Below are 22,415 nucleotides of genomic sequence, written 5' to 3' on the forward strand. Positions count from 1 at the left end.
TTACAAATACAATTGCTTTTATCATATCTTAAAATATTATTGCAGCCTTCTAGATATAGTTAAAAAAAAAAGTTAAAGACTATTCTGGTATAAAGAACAACAGAATTGGGGGGTGGGAGTGGGTGGGTGTAATCCAGTTGTTTTTTTGAAGTACCTGAAGAGCTCAAAGTCTAAAACTGGTTGACAGCAAAAAACATGGATATAGCAATTAAAAAATACAAATCTAATACCATGCTTATCATCAGTTTTAATCAGAGCATTAGATACTTATATTTTACAACAAATTTTGTAAGAGGTTTCATTCTTATTTTGAGCAATACAGTGTAATTATCACCTGCCTGATCGTCTAGTACTGCAAAAAAGACCATTTCAAACCCAATATAAGCAGAAGCCAAACACTCCTGACAAACAGAACTGTTATACTGGTTATTCATGATATAAATGTACTCCTTACCTGTTGAAATATTAATAAAGCTGTTGCAATTGACATATTATGTCACACTAAAGAACGGTATGAAAAAAATTCAGCTTGCTTTTCAAATGACTACCTTTTTAGATATGTAGATCAGTGGTCTCTGTTACTATTAATATTATTTTTAATAAAAAGCATACTGTTAATAAATAACAAAATAAAACATTTTTGCCTGTTATCTTAATTTACTTCATCCTTTTTTAATTTGTGTATGTCTTATAATGTACATATCAGTACAGTAGCACATATGTATATTTATAACTGAATATATATTAATACTTTAGTGATACCTCTATGATTGTATATGGTGGGGTTTTTTTAAATCTTTGCTTAACACTTTGTGATACAGCAATTGAAAGGTTTGGTTCTAGGTTCAGATTATTTCAGTACTTGGTTTTAAAGGGTGTCATAGCTGAAAAAGAGAACTCACATTGATGCAGAAATCCCAGTGGAAGAAGTGCATCGTTTCTGCAGTTACTAAATCATGATATTCATTTTTCAGTCCCATCCATAAGTTTTGCAAAGGTTTTGCTTGAAATTGGGCTCATAGATGACCGTCTTCCCTGATGTCAAACAGTTGTTTTTCCAAACTAATCAAGAGGGGTTGCATGTTTATGTTTGTAACAAACACGTTCAAAACCCACTGAAACTCTCATTTGGGAGATTTTAAAATAGGTTAGAAAATTCTGTTTGTATCCTTTTAAAGTGTCCAGATACGAGAGGATTTTATAGGTGGCATATATTATATTCAGCAACCAAACCAAACCAACCATCACATGATAAGGGGAACATATTCAAACATCTGTTTTCAAAAAGCTCTCTCCATAGCATAAGTTTCTTTTGAAAATCAGTCACTTTCTAACTCACTGTTAAAACTTCACCTTCACCTTGAAGGGACACATCAAGGATGTTTCTTTTTTGGAAATACCTGCGAGGTAGCAAACTACTCGCAGCCACCTCTCATCACCAGAAAGGTCAGCAAATTTGGAACACTTGTCTTTTCATGAAAGAAAAATGCATAAAGAAGTTTGGCCGCTCTTTTAAGCTCTTTGCCACAAGATAACCACTGAACCTCTGCACGGCAGGAGAGATTTTCATGGTCCGTCCCCATCTCCCTGCAAAGTCTGGTGAAGGTGCTGCTATTTGAAGGGCTTGTTTCTATAAGGTTAACCACATCGGTGTCATCCTGTGGCGCTTTGTGCGCTCCAGGCTCTGACTTCTGTGCTGCAATAGCTCACCTATGAGTGAGGCAGTGAAAGAGTTTTCACGTGTGGTGCCATCTCTGTAACCTTACCCTTCGCTCCACCACAGGTTACACTTCCACAGTTTTTCCCTAAAACATTGTTTTTATTAAAGAAGCCATTTCCTGTTGAGAATCTTATCTTTCGAAGAAGTTCTTCATGCTGCATTTCATTATTGAAATGCAAATCCGTACGCTGAGAGAAGTTAGAAACATCTGTACTTCCATCCAGCTGCATAGCAAAGCGCCCACACTGTGTAACTTGTCTTCATACTTGTTTCTTCAAATTTTCAGCCTTGTCTTCTGTGCATCTTCCAACGGGATTTACTGACAAAGGAGTTCATTTTAGTTTTTTGCCATATTGTTTTGCACACACTCTTTCAGCTATTTTTACCATGGTAGGAAGAACAATTGTTTCCCCAATGGTGTGTGGTCTTCTGCTATTACCTAAGAAACTTCTAGATATTTATCATTAATTTTTGCAAAGTACTGGATTGAGCATCACGACTTGAAACATCACTGAAAAAAATGAAGGTTTGTCTTCATATTCTGAATGCTTAGTTTGTAAACATCTTGCAAATCATAATGGCTTCATACTATCATTATCTATTATCTCAGGACATAATACACACTTAGAGTGAAGTTCATCATTAACAAGAGTGGATGTCTATCTATATTTCAGACAGGCTTGATCATATTTAATATTTTTGATCAATCTACTGTCAGATCCGATCAGATCACCATTGGTTTTGATCTCATGTGGCTGACAAAGAGCTTGTACTATCAACAGAAGTGTCAGCTCTGCCATTTCCTTGTTCCTTGTGCTCAGTATTATCTTCAGTCAAGGTTTCTTTGTAGGAATCATAAGCCACTTGTACATTTTGTGAGGGTTAATGTAGTTAAAACTAGACAACATAATTTCCCCACATGCCAGTGGATCATCTTGTGTACCTCCTGGTGTGTGCACAGCACACCTTGGAGACCACTGCTCTAGATGATCACTAACCAAATTATTATATTCATATATAATTCAAATTCTTCCCATTGTTTTCTTACAGCTACTATTAAAAAAGAAAATGTTTCTATCACTATCCTGCAGGCCGTGCTTCAAGAAAGACTTTTCCAGTAGTACCAGTGTCCTGGTTCAGCTAGGATAGGGTTAAGTTTCCCCAGCAGTGGGAAGGGATCTCCAGCCAGGTTATTCATACCATGCTGATGTCAGGTCCAGCGTGGCAGCGCGGGAAGCTTTCCTTTGTGGCTTTTGTTGCAAGAAGCACGCACAGCGGGCTGGCTGTGTTCACTGCGGTATTTCTCTGTATATCTTTTGTCTTGTTTATTGTTATTACTGTTTATTGTTGTTATTATTGCTATTGTTGTTGTTCAGATTGTTATTTATTACACTGTTGTATAAAATTTCTCCTTATTTCAACCCTGGGGTTTGTGCCTCACTTCCAGCCTGTCCGGACTGAAGGTGGGGGAGAGAAAACAGCAATGTGGAGCCTAAACCACCACAACCAGTTTCTTAACAAAGCTATCAGGTGGAGTGTCAAAGGGGTATTGCTACATACATTTATTTTATTTTTTAAATAACAGAACCAGTAATTGCTGGAACAAACACAGACAACAGGGAGGTGACTGAATTATCTTGCTCTACAAAGAAACTTCCAGCCTCTACTGAAGAGAGAGGACTTTTCCCAGAAAGGCCTAGTAAGTCTGACCAGTTGAACTGTTAAGGATCAGCTTGTGTGTCTGAATGTTGTCATGGTCAAACCCTGAGATGCCATCCAAGTGAGCTCTCAGTTATTTGTGATCGGTTGCAACTACATTCCTATGGCTTGTTTCTCAGACCCAGCTAATACCTGCCTAATTCTCCTTCCCACTCCTGACTGCCAGCTCACTGCTTCTTGATATTCAATCCAGGTCTAAATAAACTCTGATGCTGTCCTTTAATTTAGTATATATTTAATATATCCTTTAATTTAGTATATATTTAATATATATTTTGATTCTGTGGCTTTCTCATTCCAAGTCTGATTCCTGAGTATGCTTTTCACTTTTTTTTTACAATTCTTTGTGCTACCCCTAATTTCTATTTCAACTTTGGCTCACCTTAACTTTGTTTCCAGCCTTGATTCTAGACTAATAGCAACCACTGAGAGCAGTTGCCTATTTATATCATGTACCTCCAGGTGACAGCTGTTTGATATTGTGTGGAAGTTGACAGTATAAATCAAGACATGAAACTTTCATAAATACCGAACAAGTTTAGAAACCATTACTTGAAAACATCATCCAAAAAAATTGAATTAAACAATGCTGTTTTTTTCTATATAGCTACTGAAATGTGAATACTCTCTGGGCATCTGTAGGAAATCCTGTATAATTCTCTATCTTTCACTGTCATCACTGTTCAACTCACATAATGTAATCATTTGGGGAGCATTATGTCTCTGACTGAAGTTTCAGCAGGAAGCTGAAATGCATATTGTTTTCCTACAATTTCTGAATTAGTAAGATGTTACACATAAAAGCTGATGAATTTGACTGAAATATTTTAAGTACAAAACAAAATATATTTTAAAATGAACATTTTTAGTAACTATTTCTGAGTCTGATACAAGTCACAATACTATTGTTTATTGAGCATAAAGTCTTCAATATAATACATTACATTAACAAAACACTAATAAAATCTCGACCTATAATCTGCTTGAACAGACATAAACCCCCCCCACCTATAGTTTTAAAATATACTTTATTGCTTCTGATCAAATTTCATGTCCTTTTCAGATTTCTGGTTTTGCAGCCTTAAATAAGCCTATCTGAAATACTCTGTAGTGATAGAAAAGCACTGAACTGAATCTTAGTAACTTGATCGAAAAAGTCTTCTATGAAGGATCAGAGCAGATGGTTTTGGGGATCATGCTTTCCACCTTTTGACAAGAAAAGAAAGTGAATGCCTGCAAGTTTTTCAGCTTCTAAACTTGAGCAAACTTTCACATCTGAAAACAGAGATAATCTTCAACACATTCCTAGCACTCTTGGATTTTGCTATACCCATGTACCAGAACTTGCATCTGAAAAGACCAAGCAGCGCTCATATGAAGTAAAAAGACTGCTTCAAAAGTATGGACCCTTAGACTTGAAACCTTTTGAATGGCATTGTAACTTGAGAGTTTCTATTCAACAGGACATTTACCTTGACTGGAACATAGTTTAATCACACTGGACCAGATCCACAGTTGCAGGACACAAGTCCCATTAAAGCCTTCTGAGAGTAGCTTTATCAGACTAAACTTTGATGGTTTGCTGTTGTCTGTAACTTATGCCCTCAGGTTTCTTAACAAAATCTGTCTTCTGCTTCATACCACTCTTGAGGGTGGAGCTTTTAAAACTACATCCTGTCACAATGAATTATTCTGCACCTTAAGAGAGTTTTGAAACTGGAGAGACTAAGTCAATAGGTGAATGAAGATTCTTGAGCATATCTTGTTGAAGAAAATTTACTGTTAAGTGTTACGTCTGTGTACTCTTGTTTGTGGAATTAGCAGCCTCTGATTGATAAGCTTACAAAATCCTTAACAAATCTCAGGGCCACTGAAATCAGCATTTGAAACTGGTGTTTGTCTTAAATCCTGTTTCCAAATATAAGTATGTTGTAAACTGGCATAATTGGAAATTCACTTTTTGTCAGTTTAATTTCAATCTTTTTTGTCTGATCATTGATCAAATGCTAGAGCAAGGACAAGTAGGTTGGGAATTAGGACAAGAAGTCAAAGGGAAGGATAGAAATTCTTCCTCCAGTGGCCCTGTTCTTGAAAGCATTCCTAAAACATGAATGACTTGGTTATATCTGAGAATGAGGTGACCACACACTGAGTTAAATCTCTTCACCTGTAATGTTACCTTGAGCAAATGAGCTTTGATGCAGAAGATGTACTCATAGAAAATTTGTGTATATGGTGATAGTTCTTAGAGAACCACTATTATTAAAAGAAAACATTTCTCTAAGGACCTCTGTACATTTTTACAGTAACAGTCAGAAATGTACAGAATACAAGGAGGTGTGTTTTTCTTTAGTCAAACACAGGAAAAAGTATTACGCAAAAAATAAAGCATAACATTTAAGCAGAATTACAGATTAAGGTATGACTACTAAAGAAGATATATCAACTCTCTTACGGCTACTCTACATATTTTAATTTGTGCAGCTGCAATTAAGGCAATAGTACCTAGAATAATTTCAATTCAAGACAGGAACTTCAGTCAGAGTTACAAATGAAGGTGCACCAGTTAAGTATGTAGAAAACCTTTGGATAACCCACCAGATTTTTCAGGTAAATAGGCATGAATGTTACCTTATAAGAAGGATAGTCAACCAGATACCTTAATTCTATTAGCACTGCATTCAGAAAGAATAATGTTCATAGGAATAAACATGTATTTTCTGAAGTTTGATATTTTTAAAGTTTTAGGGAAATTAAATGGGACATGTGGGTTGATACCAAACGAGCCTTCAGGAATTCAACAGGTGAACTATTCACGCAAAATAAGAGAAAAGAGAAAACAGTGCAAGACCACAGAGTTCAGAGCTTCTAAAAATCAAACCAAACCAAAACACCAACCTAAAAAAAAAAAAAACAACAAAACAAAAATAACAAAAGCCCCACCTATCTACAAGACAAAGGACTTCCTCCTTTACTCAAACTATTTTCTGATTGCAGACCTTCCGCTGTTCAGAAAACAAATTTTAAGACCACAAGGTGGCAGCACCCAGCATAACAGCATAGCGCAAGTAGCACCATTTTTTTCTTTCAAAAGAGCTTGCACCGAAGAATCTTTCTGTTCTCTTGCTTTTTCTTAACACTAAAGTTTTGTAACTGGGATAGATAATGCCATGGCTGAGGAAACATCCATAGTGGTAGCGCAAAGGCTGTACCAGATGAGTTTTAGAATACAGTGCTGAAATGTATGGTGCTATTATGAAGAAAACAGATGTCTGCAGCCTACTGAACTGCTGCCTTGAAGAACCAATGTTCTTCAAAAAATCCCACTGTTCTTCAAAGATCCTTCAGCTGATGGAAATACTGAATCACAGCTTACTGTAGAGAATGAATATAGACAGAAAGATTATTACTTCTACTTGAACTCCCTGAAGAAGTCTGCCAGTATCTGGACAAAGAAATCAGGTTTATACATTATTCTTAGATTTCTGAAAGGCACTTAGTTCCTTACCATAAGCTCTTAAAACAAGTAAGAATGCCATGGAATATGGGTCCTCAAATGACTAAGTCAATGACAAAAAAAAAAAAAAGAGTAAAAGGATATTTGGTCTGTTTTCTTAATAATGACATTTTACTAATGGAATCCCAAAATGGTCTGTGCTTGGCCTTTGCTGTGCAACATGTTCATAAATTAACTGGAAAAGGGAGTGAACACTGAGATTAATCTTTAAGTATCCTCTGATGATGATACTAACTTATTCTGGAAAGATGAAAGGCATAGAACAAGGGACTGAAACAAAACAAAACAAAACAAAACAAACAAACAAACAAAAAACAAAACAAAACAAAAAAAAAAAAACACAAAACCAAAACACAAGTTTCTAGTCCTGACCAGGCAATAAAAATAGGAGATGAAATCCAGAATAAATTAAAACCAAGAAGCGATGGAATGTGACAGCTCTATGAAACATTGGTTCAATGGTCAGTAGCAATTAAAAAAAAGTGAATCAAGCAATAGGAATTACTAAAGATGGAACAGAGGAAAATATCACACCACTGTGTGATTCCACAATGTTCCCAAATCTTACAGGCTGCATGAATTTTGGTTCCACAATCACAAGAACAACATAGAACCAAAAAAGAGAGAGAGAGTCAACAAGGAATCAAGGTATAGAACGACTTTCAAGTACCACTATGCAAGGTAGTAGTTCTTTAGCCTAGAAAAGGGATGGCTGACAAGGTGGTAAAATGGAGATCCACTAAATCTTGACTAGCATAGAGAAAGTAAATAGGGAATGATTTCCACTGTCTTTTTTGGCATGAGAATTAAATGGCATCAAGCAACTTCTGTGCACTTTAGGCTCTAAACTAAGAAAAGAAGATACTTCATAGAATGTGTAGTTACACTGAAAAACTCCTTGTCACATCACATAAAAGTTTATAGGGGCCAAAAAGTAGCTGAACAATTTCTGGAAAAGAAAATAACAAATCATGAAGACCTTTGCTTGTAAAGGAAGACCCTACAGTTACAAACTGTTGGAGGCTGGGAGGGCATCTTAGAGAAGTACCACTACATATCGGTATTGTCCATATACTCTTCACTGGACATTCTGCATTGACTGATCAGGGAAGGGATGGCAGGCTAGTTGGACCAACAGTCTGACTTGCTAGAATTACATTATAATTTTGTGTCATGTACATTCCTTTTCAACACATCACAAACCCCACACTCTCTGGTAGTTTTGTACACATAGCCTAGTTTGCTTTCAAGAAAGAAAATATGTCAAGTTATTTGGAGGAAGCATATGAAGACAGGAAAAATTAAGGCTTTGGAATAAGGACATTAAAAGTTCATATATTATGCAAGATTAAGAAAGAAAAAACACAAACAAAAACAAAACACAAAAGTAATATATTGGAGCACCTTTCAAGAGGTGACAAAAACTGACAATAGAAAAGCGCCACCGGGGGAGGTGGATCAATTTTTTTACAACAGTAAAGGTGTAAAAATAGAATTCTGTGTCCAGCAAGAGAATCCTGGCCTGAAGATGAGCAAAAGGCCTCTGAAGAACTCTCTTACTGGCAGGAATATTAGTAAGGTGACAGCACTTTCAAAGATCTGAAACAACCAAAAGACAATCAAGAGGCTTCCAGAATTCCTATGGGGTTTTTTATTTCATATTTCCTATTTTACTATGTCTTCACAAAAATTAACATCTGCAACAACAACAAAAGGGAAAAGCCATTACTTATAAGAGAAAGCAAAATAGTAAAGCTCTAAAGAAAGTCTGAAGGAACATTTGTCACAAAACAAAAGTATTTTGACTACCAAGTTAGCAAAGAGAGAGCAAGGGATTAAGACAGCTGAAGACAGAAATAATTTCCATTAAAAAACAAACACATCTCCAAAGACAATATAGAGTTCTGAGGGAGAAAGGGGAAAAAAAAAAAAAAAAATCTTTACCAATAGATTAAAAAAAAGCAAGCAACGGTGTTAAGCTATGTTAACATTCACAAATAGGTGCGTGACATCTAGTGGTCAGACCCTGTAAATGCATTTTTAAATATGCTGTAGAGCACCTGTAGAGTTTTGGTTTCGATGTTAATAGCACAGACCCTGAAGTCATGATCAGTGATGGGGTCAGGGAGCGCAATACAATCAGGAATAGTCAGTACTTGTATATATATATATATATATATATATATATATATATATATATATATATATACGCAAGGTTATTTTTCTAAAACCTAAGAAAAGGGGTTATTAAAAGGGCCCACTAGATCTCAAGTTTTAAAGTATCAAGTTCTAGAGTAATACATGAAATAAAAAAATAATTTACTTAAATGATGTTCTACCATTCAAGCATACATGCTTTCATTAACATGGTTAAATACAACTTCAATTATTGAGGAAAATAGACTAAATTTTGAGCCTAATCTGAACCCAAAAATCATAAACCACCTGAATAACACTCCAGCTGTGAATGGAATGGGTTCTAGCAGACAAGAGGGCACATGGAATCTTAAAAGACCCATGAGTAGGAAACAAAACATAGCTGTTCATTTGGAAACCCTTCCAGAATGGAACTTCCTCCTAACCCTTGTTTTGGCTCTGTGCACCTGTTAAGAGCCATTCAGCTCAGCACAGCAAAAGCAATACTAATAGTTTTATTTTGAGATCCTTAAAAGAAAGGGGTATATAGAATTTGTGACAACAATAGCACAAGCTTTCAACTATTAGATACTTTCATTTACTTACTTTTAGGTTTTTGAAATGATTGAATATTTAATTTTTAAAGTAAATATTATCATATAGTTAATGTTGAATTTCAAAGGTAAATATGGGATAACACATTCACTGAGATACCTATTCAAGGGTAAATTTCAAATCAGTTGAAAAAAGTCACTTTAACTGACAAATATTCAATCTGAAAAACAATCTTTCTTGAATAAAATATTAATAAAGTGACAAGGTGTTTTAAAAACCCATTTCTCTACTTACAATAATTTAGATAAATGTATTTCCATGTAGAAATATTAACAAATTTTATTTAACTTGCATATTGATACACTTATTTTCTGTAGTGAGTAGCAGGACAAGAAAGTTTTGTAGTGAAATAATCTGTTTCTGTGCCTCATCTCTAAATCTCTGCATTTCCAACAATTCCAGTTAAAAATAAACTGCTTTATTGTCTTTCCTGACAGGTTAATAGAGGTTTTTTAAAATAAGTAATGCAAATACAAATTAATGGAACTAATGACAGAACTTTATTGTTGATAGTCCAAAGAATAAATTAAGTGTATAAATATACCTAATGCATACACACATACAAGATGTCTCTGGCTAAAGATGTCAGAATAAAGGCGTATTTCTTTATCCAAAGATTTATTTGTGAAGTGAGGAATTTCATGAAATGTACAAGTGGAAGAATATCTGGATTTTTGCAGTCATCCTCATTCACTCTGTACAGTCCATATTTTAAGTGGTGAATGCTTGTTTGAGAAGAGCAGAAGCTTGCCTTTTAGTGACAGGCAATATTACATGAGCTTTGCTCATGACAATCATTCTTGGGACATGCTTTCTCCTGAAGCTACTATGTGGTCTGACTTTGTTGATTTTCTCTTGGTTTATTCACTTACAATAACCACAAAAGAGTTCACACCATTAGAGTCCCACAAAACTTTCCTATTACTTGTTCAAGGGGATTTTCTCCTCCCAAAGTCTCAACTAGTATTTGGTCTAACAGCCTGAAAATTGTATATATAGCAAGAGCTCAGTAGTATTGCAAATCACACTGATCAACTTTTTAAGCAACTTATAATCTTGACAAGAATTTAATAATAACTAAATAAAATGAGCATATGTAATGCTCCCTAGGTATTTAAATTGCAAGTCTGCTTTTCCTAGATGAGAGTGAAATTCTTGTGGAATTCAGCAATGTGAAGATTACAATCTCCCAGTTTTCTTTTTTTTTTTTTAGAGTAACAAAAATTCTGTCTTCAGCAAGATAAGCAAAGAGCATGCTGAACATTTCAGAAGGAGAAAAAAAAATTAATTCTTAGCCATAGGTTGAGGTCAGGTAACAATGACTCTTAGGACAAGGATTGAAGTATTACTAAGACCTTTCAGAAGAGTCTTAGTCAAGGCATAAGGTGAGAGGGAAGACAGAAGTACCTGAATAAGAGGCCCAGCAAAACTAGAAATATCTAACACAATAAATAAATAATGTGACTAGATAAATACAGAAGGAGGGGGACTACACTGTTCTGCTACAAATAAACATTTTCTCTCAAGCATAATGTTATACAGTATACACAGTTCCAGATAGCATCTTGACTTAGATACAAAGTCAGTTATACTCAGTGTTGTATGAATTAAGCCATGGCGTAAAGATAAGGATCAGACAAGCTATTCCGAATTAGCCATATAGGAAGGAGATACTGGTAAGAGAGGTGAGAACATGTCTATGCCTCTACTGTCAGATCTGTACAGAAGCAGCCATTATGATACAGTGTGATTCACAGTGTATGTCTGATTATAAGAATTGACAGAAACTCACAAAAATAAATCCAGCACAAAACCATTAATGACCAAATTTCCATCCATGTAGATTTGACAGCAAAAACTGAGAATACTTCCTATCCATCAGGTCATAATTTTATCTACAGGTAGATCACTGCACCTCCTGAATAGTGAGTCTAGTGCAATATCACAATCTAACCAGCACACATGAAACCTTGAAACTTGCAGTTGAGCCCTGCTGGTAGTTTTACATCCACTTGGCAAAGCCACCATCAGATGTACTTGAAAAGCTAGATATCAGCCTCAAAGTGCTACCAGAATGAAAATAAGTATCTTCCTTTATGCTCATTAAAATACAGATTTCTGCCTTGTGTTAGCTGCTGAAAGATGCCCAGTTCAGTTCAGTTCAGTTTCAGTTCAGTGTTCAGTTTTGAGGGGAAGACAGAAGGAGAGGGGTCAGAGTTGTGGAACATCTACATAAAGTTGTATCACCCACCCCGCCCCACTTGGTCAGAGTCAGCCTCTCCAGCAGGGAGATCAGATGTGTCTAATGATCAGAACAGATGGATGTGAAAATTGAAATAAAGTCCTGAAGCATATTATCTTGGAGTTCTCACTAGCAGATGGTTCTGAGGACTTCTGGAGGAAAGCTCCGCAGACCTCATGTATAGTTCCCATTTGGAGTTAATTTTGCTGCCAATCAGTGCTGTAGGTAATCACCTTCTCAGTCAGGTATTAGGAAAAAGTCTATGAAAGAAGTCAACAGGACTATCAATCTCAGGTACAATCTTGCTCTCTTGCAGAGTGGCACAGCAAGCTTCCTCACAATCTTAACTGTGATGTATGCTTCAGCCAAAGACAAGAACACAGTCATTCCTTTAAGAAATATTTTTTTTTCTTTACATGAATGGACACGCTTTTGTTGAGAAAAAGAACTGAATTGTCTGAAAATAACAGAAATGGGTGTATTAAGAAATACATAAATGAGTTGGATGAATTAAGCTGAAGTTGTATCAGGTACCTGGCAAGTACTTTTGGTCTAGCATTAAAGGACAAAGGTTCAGATGTCTCCATACATAAAAAAGGAGAAAAATCTTTCATCCACTCACTCTAAGACAAACTGGAAACCATTTAAATTGTCAACTCTGCTTGAGGTCATATCTGTCCACACTCTACACCTTAACTTTTTAATAATCTTTTGGAGGTTCTAAAGATCAGTGACAACATGCTATCTTTCCTAAAAAAAATACTCAAACACTTCTCAGAGACATAACAAGTCAGATGGCCTCTTCAGAGTTTTTCCTCTTAAGATGTAGTCTAAAAACTAAATAAAAGAGAACATTCATACTTAGGTTGGTAAAGCTACACATAAATAAGAAAAGTTCATAGTAATGTTACAGAATGTTTCAAAAAATGATCTGAGACTCCTTTCTGCACAAAATATTACCTCTTTAAGGACGACTTTAATTTATTTAAAAGCAAGTTATTTTTAATTTCAGCATTCAAAATGTCAGTTTACTGGTATGCATGTTATTTATGGGTCTGTATCTACAAACAAAGCTGTGCTGTGCCTGAACACTCAGAAGTGACAGTACTTCAACAGTTTGGGGCCCAAATAAGTGAATATTGAGACTTACAGACTCCTGTGTAAATATATTAGCATACTGCTGTTTCTATCAGTATAAAATAAGCACTGGTTATGGATAATATAGCAAGTAACATGTAATGCATTATTGATTTCTTGAAAATGAAAGACATCAGAAAAATCATTCAGATAATATTAAACAAAAAAGATGGCACTTTTGAATTAGATGTTTTGCAGTTCTGTGAGTCGAATCTAAGCATAACATCCTCCAGAAAAACATGCATACCACTGAGGAACAAGTGCTAATACACTGAATAACTGGAGGAAGAGAGGATTATAGTTGATGACAACACACAGAACATACAGTCCTAAAATATCCATAAGCTATTTTACATTCAGAATTCCAAATTAAGACATCTATTTCATATTTGATTTGTTCTGGCACAAATCTGGCTAAACTAGAGTGCAGGGCTACCCAACATGAAGTTATTAAAAGAAAATTATACCCACAGTCTAATCTCTGGCAAGAACTCAAAAGCAGTCAAAGCAAGTCATGAAATAGTTTTATTTTATGGTAAATATCTGACATTTTCATTAGTATACACTTGCAAGAAATGCATACTGATGTTCTGAATGCCTGTAAAGCAAAACCAAACATGCACACACACAAAAAAAAAAAAAAACCAAACCAACAAATTACAAGTAATTTAGAAAGAAAGTGCTCTTCCTTTTTCATATAATTTGTAAGCTCCTATGAAGTTGCCGGCAAGCGCTAGTAGAAAAAATATTTTCAGGAGAAAAATTGAAGGTTTTATAAGTAAGAACTTTGTCCTGCTAAGTCAGACAAAAGGTCCACCTAGCACAGCTCTTCAGAGTAGCAAAAGGAAAAGCTATTTAGGCAGAACACATATGCCCAGCCAGTTTCTCCCAGCACACTAGCACAGCACCTACAAATTTGGGGTTAGGGATGCTAGAAGGCACTTAATTGCCTACTCCTTTTCTTACTATAGGCTGTTTGGAAATTTATTTCCATTTTGTAATGTGATTTTCATTGTATATGTTTGAGGAATAGTACTTTCTCGACTAGCATACTGTTACATATTTTTGAAAAGCTCATGTTATGAACTTTCATGCTGTATAATTAAATTATAAACTGCGTTTTTGACAAACTTTGGAAGTTTGAAGTTCAGATGTCAAAACAGAAATTTCGACAGATCTATGAGTTCAAACTTGGATGTAATGCAGCGCAAGCTGCTCGAAACATCAACGAGGTATCTGGCCAGGGAAGTGTTAACAAACGGACAGTGCGACTTTGTTTCCAAAAATTTTGACGTGGCGATTTCGACCTTGAAGATCAAGAAGGTCGCAGACATCCTTCTGCTATTGACGACAATGAATTGAAGGCTCTGGTGGAAGCAGATACACGCACAACTGTTCGAGAACTTGCAAAAGAACTCGGGGCAAGCATATCAACTGTTTCTGAGCATCTGAAGAAGATTGGAAAGTTGAAGAAGCTCGACAAATGGGTGCCGCACAAATTGAATGAGAATCACAGAAATCGCTATTTTGAAGAGTTGGCGGCGCTTCTTTTTCACAACCAGAATGACCCGTTTCTCGACCGTATTGTGACGTGTGATGAGAAATGGATGCTCTACGATAACTGGCGATGATCAGCTCAGTGGTTGGACCGCGATGAAGCTCCGCAGCACTTCCCAAAGCTGAATTTGCACCAAAAGAAGGTCATGCTCAGTGTCTGGTGGTCTGCTGCTGGTTTAATCCATCACAGCTTCCTGAATCCGGGTGAAATGATCACGGCAGAGAATTATGTCCAGCAAATCAATGAAATGCACCAGAAACTTCAACGGCTGCACCCAGCACTGGTCAACAGAAGGGGTCCAATCCTTCTCCACGATAACGCGCATCCACACATTGCACTTTCGATGCTGCAACGGTTGAACGAGCTGGGCCACGAAACTCTGCCTCATCCACCATACTCACCAGACCTCTCGCCCACCGACTATCACTTCTTCAAGCATCTCAACAGCTTCCTGTGCGGGAGACACTTCAGAAACCAAGAGGAGGCCAAAACTGCCTTTGATGACTTCATCACCTCCAGAAGTCCAGAATTTTATGCAACCGGAATAAATATGCTTGTTTCTCATTGGCAAAATGTGTTGATTCTAATGATTTTTATTTTGATTAATAAATTTTATTCTGAGCTGAGATATGTCACTTCAAACATACAGGTTGAAATCGGCAATTAATTTCCAAACAGTCCATAAAATCGTTGTTTTATTTATGACAACAATTCCTTTTTGAGCTTACTTACACTACCTGACTCTACAATCTCCAGTAAATTCCAAAAGTTCAATGCCCACTGTGTAAAGCAGCACTTTGCTTTATCTGTTTTAAATTCACCTCCTACTACCTTAATTAAGTGCCAGCTAGTTTTAGTACTGTAAAATTTGGCAAGGAACAGTTCCATGTTCTTTTATTCACTGCCTTTGTGATTATAGAAACTTCAATCATATTTTTGCACCTTCTTTTTTATAAAGTGAAGCTATATCTTTGGTGACACTACTTATTTTTCATACCACAACTGCTGTAGATGCACATGGTCTATCTGAAAGTATACATTACTTTCATTTTTAAATCTACTTTGTATTTAAATTTTACTTTTGAATAGAGTCTTTTAATCCACTTTAACTTTTGACTTGACAGTCAAAAAATACCCAAATTCTCTAAAAAAATTAGCACATTGTTCTTATGTCTGTTAATACCTACATAATATGCAAAGTCAATTTCCACCTGCCTTTAAGCATGCTATATACAGTAACTCATATCTGAAAATATTCTATCAGTCATTTATGTATAAAGTAATTATTTTCCCAACCTTAAAGGAATTTTGAATAACTGTTAATACATTTTGCTGCAAGCCAAGCTCTGCAACAATGACTAACCAGGAATTCCATGTGATGGCTTTAAACAAATCCATATAAATCATGTATCATGTACTGCCTGTTAACAGGATTGGAACAAATTGTGTCAGGCCACCCTAAAAAGTAGCCAAAAGAAAATATACCTTCACAGGTATTCTATTTGGGAGATCTATCCACACCTCTGTTACCATCAACTACTGCATGGAATGCATTAGAAGGGAGAAATAAAGTATTTATCTTACTCTGAAAGCTCTGTAAAGATGAACAATTATAACATCCATATTAACTTCATCTGAATTTTATGATAAACCTTTGTATCAAGAGAGGGCAACAAAATTTAGTTTCCCATTTCACTGATATTCCTGCAGTGGCAGGACATACTAGCTGTTCATTCTTTTGACTTTATGGATTTGCTTGCTATAATTTAGAACACACAGAAAATACAGGCATAAATCTTTGAAGATTCTTCAATGATCAAATTTCTTATTGTGATTGTCTTTATAGGCATTCAGAAGTTCTTACCATAGATTTGAAAGACCTGTCAACACTAAAATCCAATAGTACTAGGACACATCTCACAGCTGTGCAATTTTGCTGGAGATCATCTTGATGTCACCTGACCCCAAAATAAATAATGGTTGTAAAACTTCAACTGAAATAGCATGCAAGATGCATATTTTATAATTTCTATATTCTTAACATTTTTGTAAAAGCAAAATTCACAAAAGGAACTAGAAAGCTTTCCTGTTCCACAGCAAAGGTCTACGCATTCTGTCAGTGCTACAACTGGCAAGCAAGAGCTAACCTTTGTTCCAAAGAAGTGCTGCAGCTCTTTAGAATCGATGCAAACAGGCTTGGAAACTGTAAGCCAGGGCATGTGACCACCTGTGAGCACTATAAAAAGCAGTGCTGCAAGCACTGTGTAAGAGAGGGTAGTGCCTGATGTGAGGTTCACCAGGGAAATGGACAGAACAGTTGTCTGTTAAAGAGCATCAAACAAAGGTTTGGAGAGTTCAACATATTCATTTGTGAGCAAGAAAATGGTAAGGTTTTTAAGACAGTAAAAGGAAAAGAAAGCCCCAAGGAATAGAAAGTTTTGAAAAATGAAGGGATAGGGTGGGAAGGTCAAATATTGGTCTGTTGAAAGGATAAAATTTGGCTTGCATATTTCAATTTTTTCTGTATACCTAAAACTGTGTCTTAAAAAGTCATCTTTGCTCAACGACCTCTGGTACTAGAAACCTTTAACAAAGACTTCTTTCAAAACATTAATCAGTGCAGTTAAATAGGTATCAATGGAGACAACGTGAACTACCAACCAGTCAAAAAATATCACTGGTGCTGAAAATTAGATATAAACCATCTTACCCCAATAACCAAGCACAGATTCAACAGTGATTGAGATAGTGCTGTGTTTTTCACGACTAATTTTCCATATTAAATCACACTTGAGAAAAAAAAGTTCATCTAAAGTTTTTCTCACATAATAAAAAGTAAGTATGTGCATGTCTCAAGAAAAAATTACAACAACCAAAAAAAAAACCAAAAAACCCAAGATTAAAACACCTGTAAATCTTATCTTGGCCATCTGCACACTTTTACCAGAACTACTTCCTAGAGAAAGCTCTGGACAGATATACTATCTTTCACTTTTATGGAACTCAGACTCTTCAGGAAAATACTTGTCAGAAATCGAACATTTATTAAATCATGGACAAGTAGCCACATTACAATACCGTGGCTAATCTGTATAAATTTATATAGCATCATCACTTGAGAACATTCCCTGTTTTAAACATTTTCCATTTTCAGTCTGAACCCACACTTTGTCTAGATAAAATATTCATTTCTTTCAGCCATAGAAATGTCAAATTTTTGCTAATCCTTAAAAAAAAAAAGCATCAAACTATATTTATTCTAAATTGATAAAACCCCAAACCTGAAACAACTAGTGCAACAGATTTTTTTTCAAGGAAGATTTACTTATCAGTGAAGTTATTTTTTAATTCTTTTTATGATCCAAAAGTAACATGTTTTAACAAAAGCATTTTATCTTAACATTCAACAAGGATACCAACAAACTATCAATCAGTCAATATGTAACATTACTTCAGCTACTTACTTCTCTATCAAGTAATGAAGAGGATAGAAGAAAAAAAGACAAAGAAATGTTGTGGATAAAAAGTAGAATTATGTAAAATATATTTGTCAATACATGCTCTCGAGATCTCCCATTTCTCCATAATTCTTGCATCCAAAAGAATATCAGATATTTAAGATGCATAATTAATTATATGTACATTAATGGCATTTCAGTAACAAAATCATAACATAACCTTCTACTTTCACTCATTTTGCAGTTCACAAAACCAGCTCTGTTTATCACAGAAGCATGACTATACCTAACACATTTTTTGCTTTTAATTTTGTTAAATTAGAATACTGCACAAAAAGAGGAAGGGAGTCCTCTTAAAAATGAATTGCTTCGGTGCTTTAAAACAAGATGGAGTATGACAGCAAAGACCCTTGCCCACATTACCAGGTCAGTGCAATGACTAGAGACAGTGTTAGGCAGCACTTAAACCATGTAAAATAGTCCTGGTTTTAACTGCAGAATATGACATTGTTAGTACACATATGCATGGGCAAGGGGAGGTGGGTGTGTGTGGGTGTGTGGTGTGTGCCAGAATCAACAATGTATATTGATATCAGAATATCAAGTCTGGTCTTGGTCCAGACTCCTCTTTTTCTGTTATATACAGTCAAGACTACCAGGAAAGACATCCAAAAATGCATTCTCGTACAAGAGCCCAGTAGAAGAGAAGAAAGGAAAAAGATGAGAAGCGCAAAGAACACAGAGCCTACCTTCACTACAGTATACATATCTGTACCTCTCTCTCTTCTCATGGTTCAAAAAAGATGGAAGAAAGAGTCCCCAGGAAAATGCTGCTTTTCTGGTGAGTACATCAATCTATCCTGAACTGTGATTACTCCCCCACAATTAACAAAATTAATTCTCTTTCTTGGCCTTCTGGAACATGATGCAGGTCCATCACAGAACAGACCAGAACATCTCTGTACATTTCTTTTCATGCTTATCAGCTTATGGCTTTGAAACGGCCATCTTGGATCTTGAGCGGTTCAACAGTATTAAATAGTATAAAACAGAGGTGGAAAATTACGTCAAAGGACCTTCCTGGTCCATGAAAGAGATCTATCCCTTAGCAGTGGGACGATGCTTGTGTTACCAACAGAGGGCCCTGAGAAAGTCATGCAGTCTTCCTGAGCTGAGAAATAAGTTTTCTTGAATCAGCTAAATTGTTTAAAACACTGAGGCTGTTGAAAAAGAGTTCTATTGGTAGGGAAAGACCTGAGAATACAAAGCATTTACAGTGTGTATCACTGAACTGGAGACTTATTAAACCAGTTGCTAATTAATGTAACTTATCTCAGCAGAAAATGACTCATTCTTCTTATAGTACCAAATCAGCTATTTATCACAGTACCACTTAATAACTTACGGGAACAAGGAGTACAAACATTTCCTTCCTATAGTCTTCCTCCCCACAAAGCACCTTTTCCCCCCCCCAAAAAAAAAACAAATCCAAATATTCTTCTCCTTTCCCTTATGCTTTCTTAATGTATTTCACTAAATTTTGTACAATAAATTAATAAAGAAACAGCCTAACAGTGCAAAAGCCTCTATCTGAGCAAGATCTGAAAACCTTTAGCTCAAAAGTAGCTAAATTTCCACTTCCAAATACTCATAAGTAGAGGATGAGCAGTTTGGGATTAACAATGAAATAAAATAAAAAACTTACTCAGAAAAAGGTAATGAAATATTAACTGTCTTTATCATATTAGCATATGGAAGTTCAAACTTGTTGCAACTAATGAGTTAGCGTGCTCAAGACCAGACCCTGTTGTCTTTGGTTAGCTGAAATCCTACCAGAACACGTTGTTCTACCAGTCAGCAGATCTCTCTGGCTCAGATACCTTGATTAGATACTGCTAGAGAATAACAAAATATTGGACACCAACTAGTGTCTAGCATTCGACAAGTGAAGACAATGCTTATGGCTTGGGATATGGTGATTTTTGAATTCAGATAAAGTTTTCAGAGAGCTACAAGTTCTGAACAATTCTACCTTTGTATTTTTACACTTTAACAGAATAACAGTTTGTTACTGGAAATAACAATTATACAACCTGAGACTCACTATAAGGCTTACAAACAAGGTCACAGAAGATGGCATGCTACTTACCCATAAGTGATTAACCTATACAGTAATTTCAACGAAGAGTTATGTAAAACAGTAAAACTATTTCACAAGGAAAGAAAACATAATTAGCCATAAGAATTCTGATGGCGGAGGCAAGCAAACAGTAAGAACAAGTTGCTACAGGAAGCTGTCACAGAACACTGGCATTTTCTGAGGGTATCATTAGCTCTCAACACCTTCTTCTACTGTAATCCTTGAATGTAAAAGTAGACAGATCATGGCTTTAATTTAGGAGACATGTGACAAAGACAGAGCTAACCACTACTGTGACAATAAAAATATTACTTACTCAGCTTATGAATTTCATAATACTACTAATTAGTTGTATTTCTTTATCATACTGAAAATATCTGACTTTCCTCTAGACCACTTGTACCATATCCTAATTGCACTGCAGAATAAAACTAAATGCATACATGAAACAGGTAAGAAAAAAGTAAAGATAGATAAATGTCAATTAAAAAAAAGTTTAATTAGCTTGATTCCATACTTACTAAGACAGTGGCAAAACTTGAGCGATATTCTAAACTGCCACCCCTCATTCCTGATTCCTTTCTAATCCAAAACCTATTTCTCTAAAAAACTGTAATAAAAGTTTGTTTATTGCCATATTTGGACTGGCAATGCTCTAACGCCTTGAAGTTTATGCATTTTGTTGACTACATTCTCTTTCAGAACAGTGTTTCCTTCATAAAAAGGACTGACCATTCTGTTTACCACCAAATTAGTTCTGGACAGATCTCTTTCCGTTTCCTTTCTTTTCTCTTCTCATTCACATGCATATTTACCGCCTGGCAACATCAAACAAAAGTAAAAATATGACTTCTAAGAATCTTTTCAAGTCATTTGTAAATTGTACAAAGCTTCAAACAGACAGTTCTTTCTTTTGATATATAGAACAAGCCTGATAGACGTATTTTAGCTACACAGAAAGAAAAGTTAGTGAAGTTTCCCGAACGCAAATAGGCACTAATTGTTGTTTTAAGTCTCAAAACAGAGAAGTGACAATGTAGAAATATCTACAAATAATATTCATCTGACTACAAACAAGAAATGTTCAATTTTAATGCACAAAACAATTTAGCATTTCAAAATCTATAGGCATTAAAGGGACAACAAAAGAAATTGAACTCAGCTGAATTCAGTGGAAGATTTGCATTGATTTTTCAACCGAAAGAACCTGACTACTTAAGCTATGGATGACGATGAAAGTTCAAACTTCAATACTTCATATTTTTAACCTCTTTGAAGCACTTCCTTCCTAACAGGACTTAATTTTTAATCTGCCAAAGCATCTGTTCTCTGTGAGGATTCACTGTTTCAACGAACGTGGGTTCCAAGGCAGCAGCATTAAAACTAGGTGAGTGTACTGGGTCTGGCTGAGCCGGAATTGATTTTCCCCTATAGCAGCCCTCATGGTGCTGTGTTTTATGTTGGGAGCTGGCAGGGTGTTGACAGCACCCTGGTGTTGTGGCTGCTGCTGAGCAGTGCTTACACAGCACCAAGGCTCTTTCCGACATTCCCCCCCAGTGGGACAGGGTGGGCAAGATCTTGGGAGGGGACACAGCCAGGACAGCTGACCTGAACTGACCAAAGGGATATTCCAGACCATATGATGTCTGCTTGAGTATAAAGCTGGGAGAAAAGAGGTGGGATCACCCTTAGTCCACTGAGGCAACCACTATGCATATTGGAGCCCTGCTTCCTGAGAAGGCCCCACATCGCCTCTTCATGGGAAGGAGAGAATAAATCTGTTTTCTCTTTTTGCTTCTGCGTGTGGTCCTTTGCTTTGCGTATATTAAAACTGCATTTGTTTTACCCACAATGGTTGGGGGTTTTTTTTACCTATCTTATTTGCTTTCCCCTCTTTGCCCTGTTGGGAAAAAAGGGGGAAGGGGGGGAAAGTGATAGAGAGACTTGGTGGGTACATGTCATTTAGCCAAGGTCAAACCAACACAGCGAGACACACAGATCTATTTGGATCTGTTGCACTTGAAAATACTCTTCAACCTCCGAGATCCTCCGAGGAGCTCGCTGTCACGTAAGCTTTCAGAAGAGCTTTTCAGGCAGAAGGAAAAAGGAAGGAGAGGGGGCCCTGGGAGGGGCGCGGCGGGCAGAGCCGGCGCTGGGGCTGCCCTCACAGCCC

At 36.2% G+C, this 22,415-nt stretch overlaps 1 pseudogene; it reads left to right on the forward strand.

Moving 5' to 3' along the window:
- The window catches only part of LOC113476925, a 55,933-nt pseudogene extending 40,683 nt beyond the window's left edge, over window positions 1–15,250 (forward strand).
- The last annotated feature ends 7,165 nt before the right edge of the window (window positions 15,251–22,415 follow it).

This window comes from Athene cunicularia, assembly GCF_003259725.1.
Source record: "Athene cunicularia isolate RWA chromosome 2 unlocalized genomic scaffold, athCun1 chr2_part1, whole genome shotgun sequence".
Lineage (NCBI taxonomy): Eukaryota > Metazoa > Chordata > Aves > Strigiformes > Strigidae > Athene > Athene cunicularia.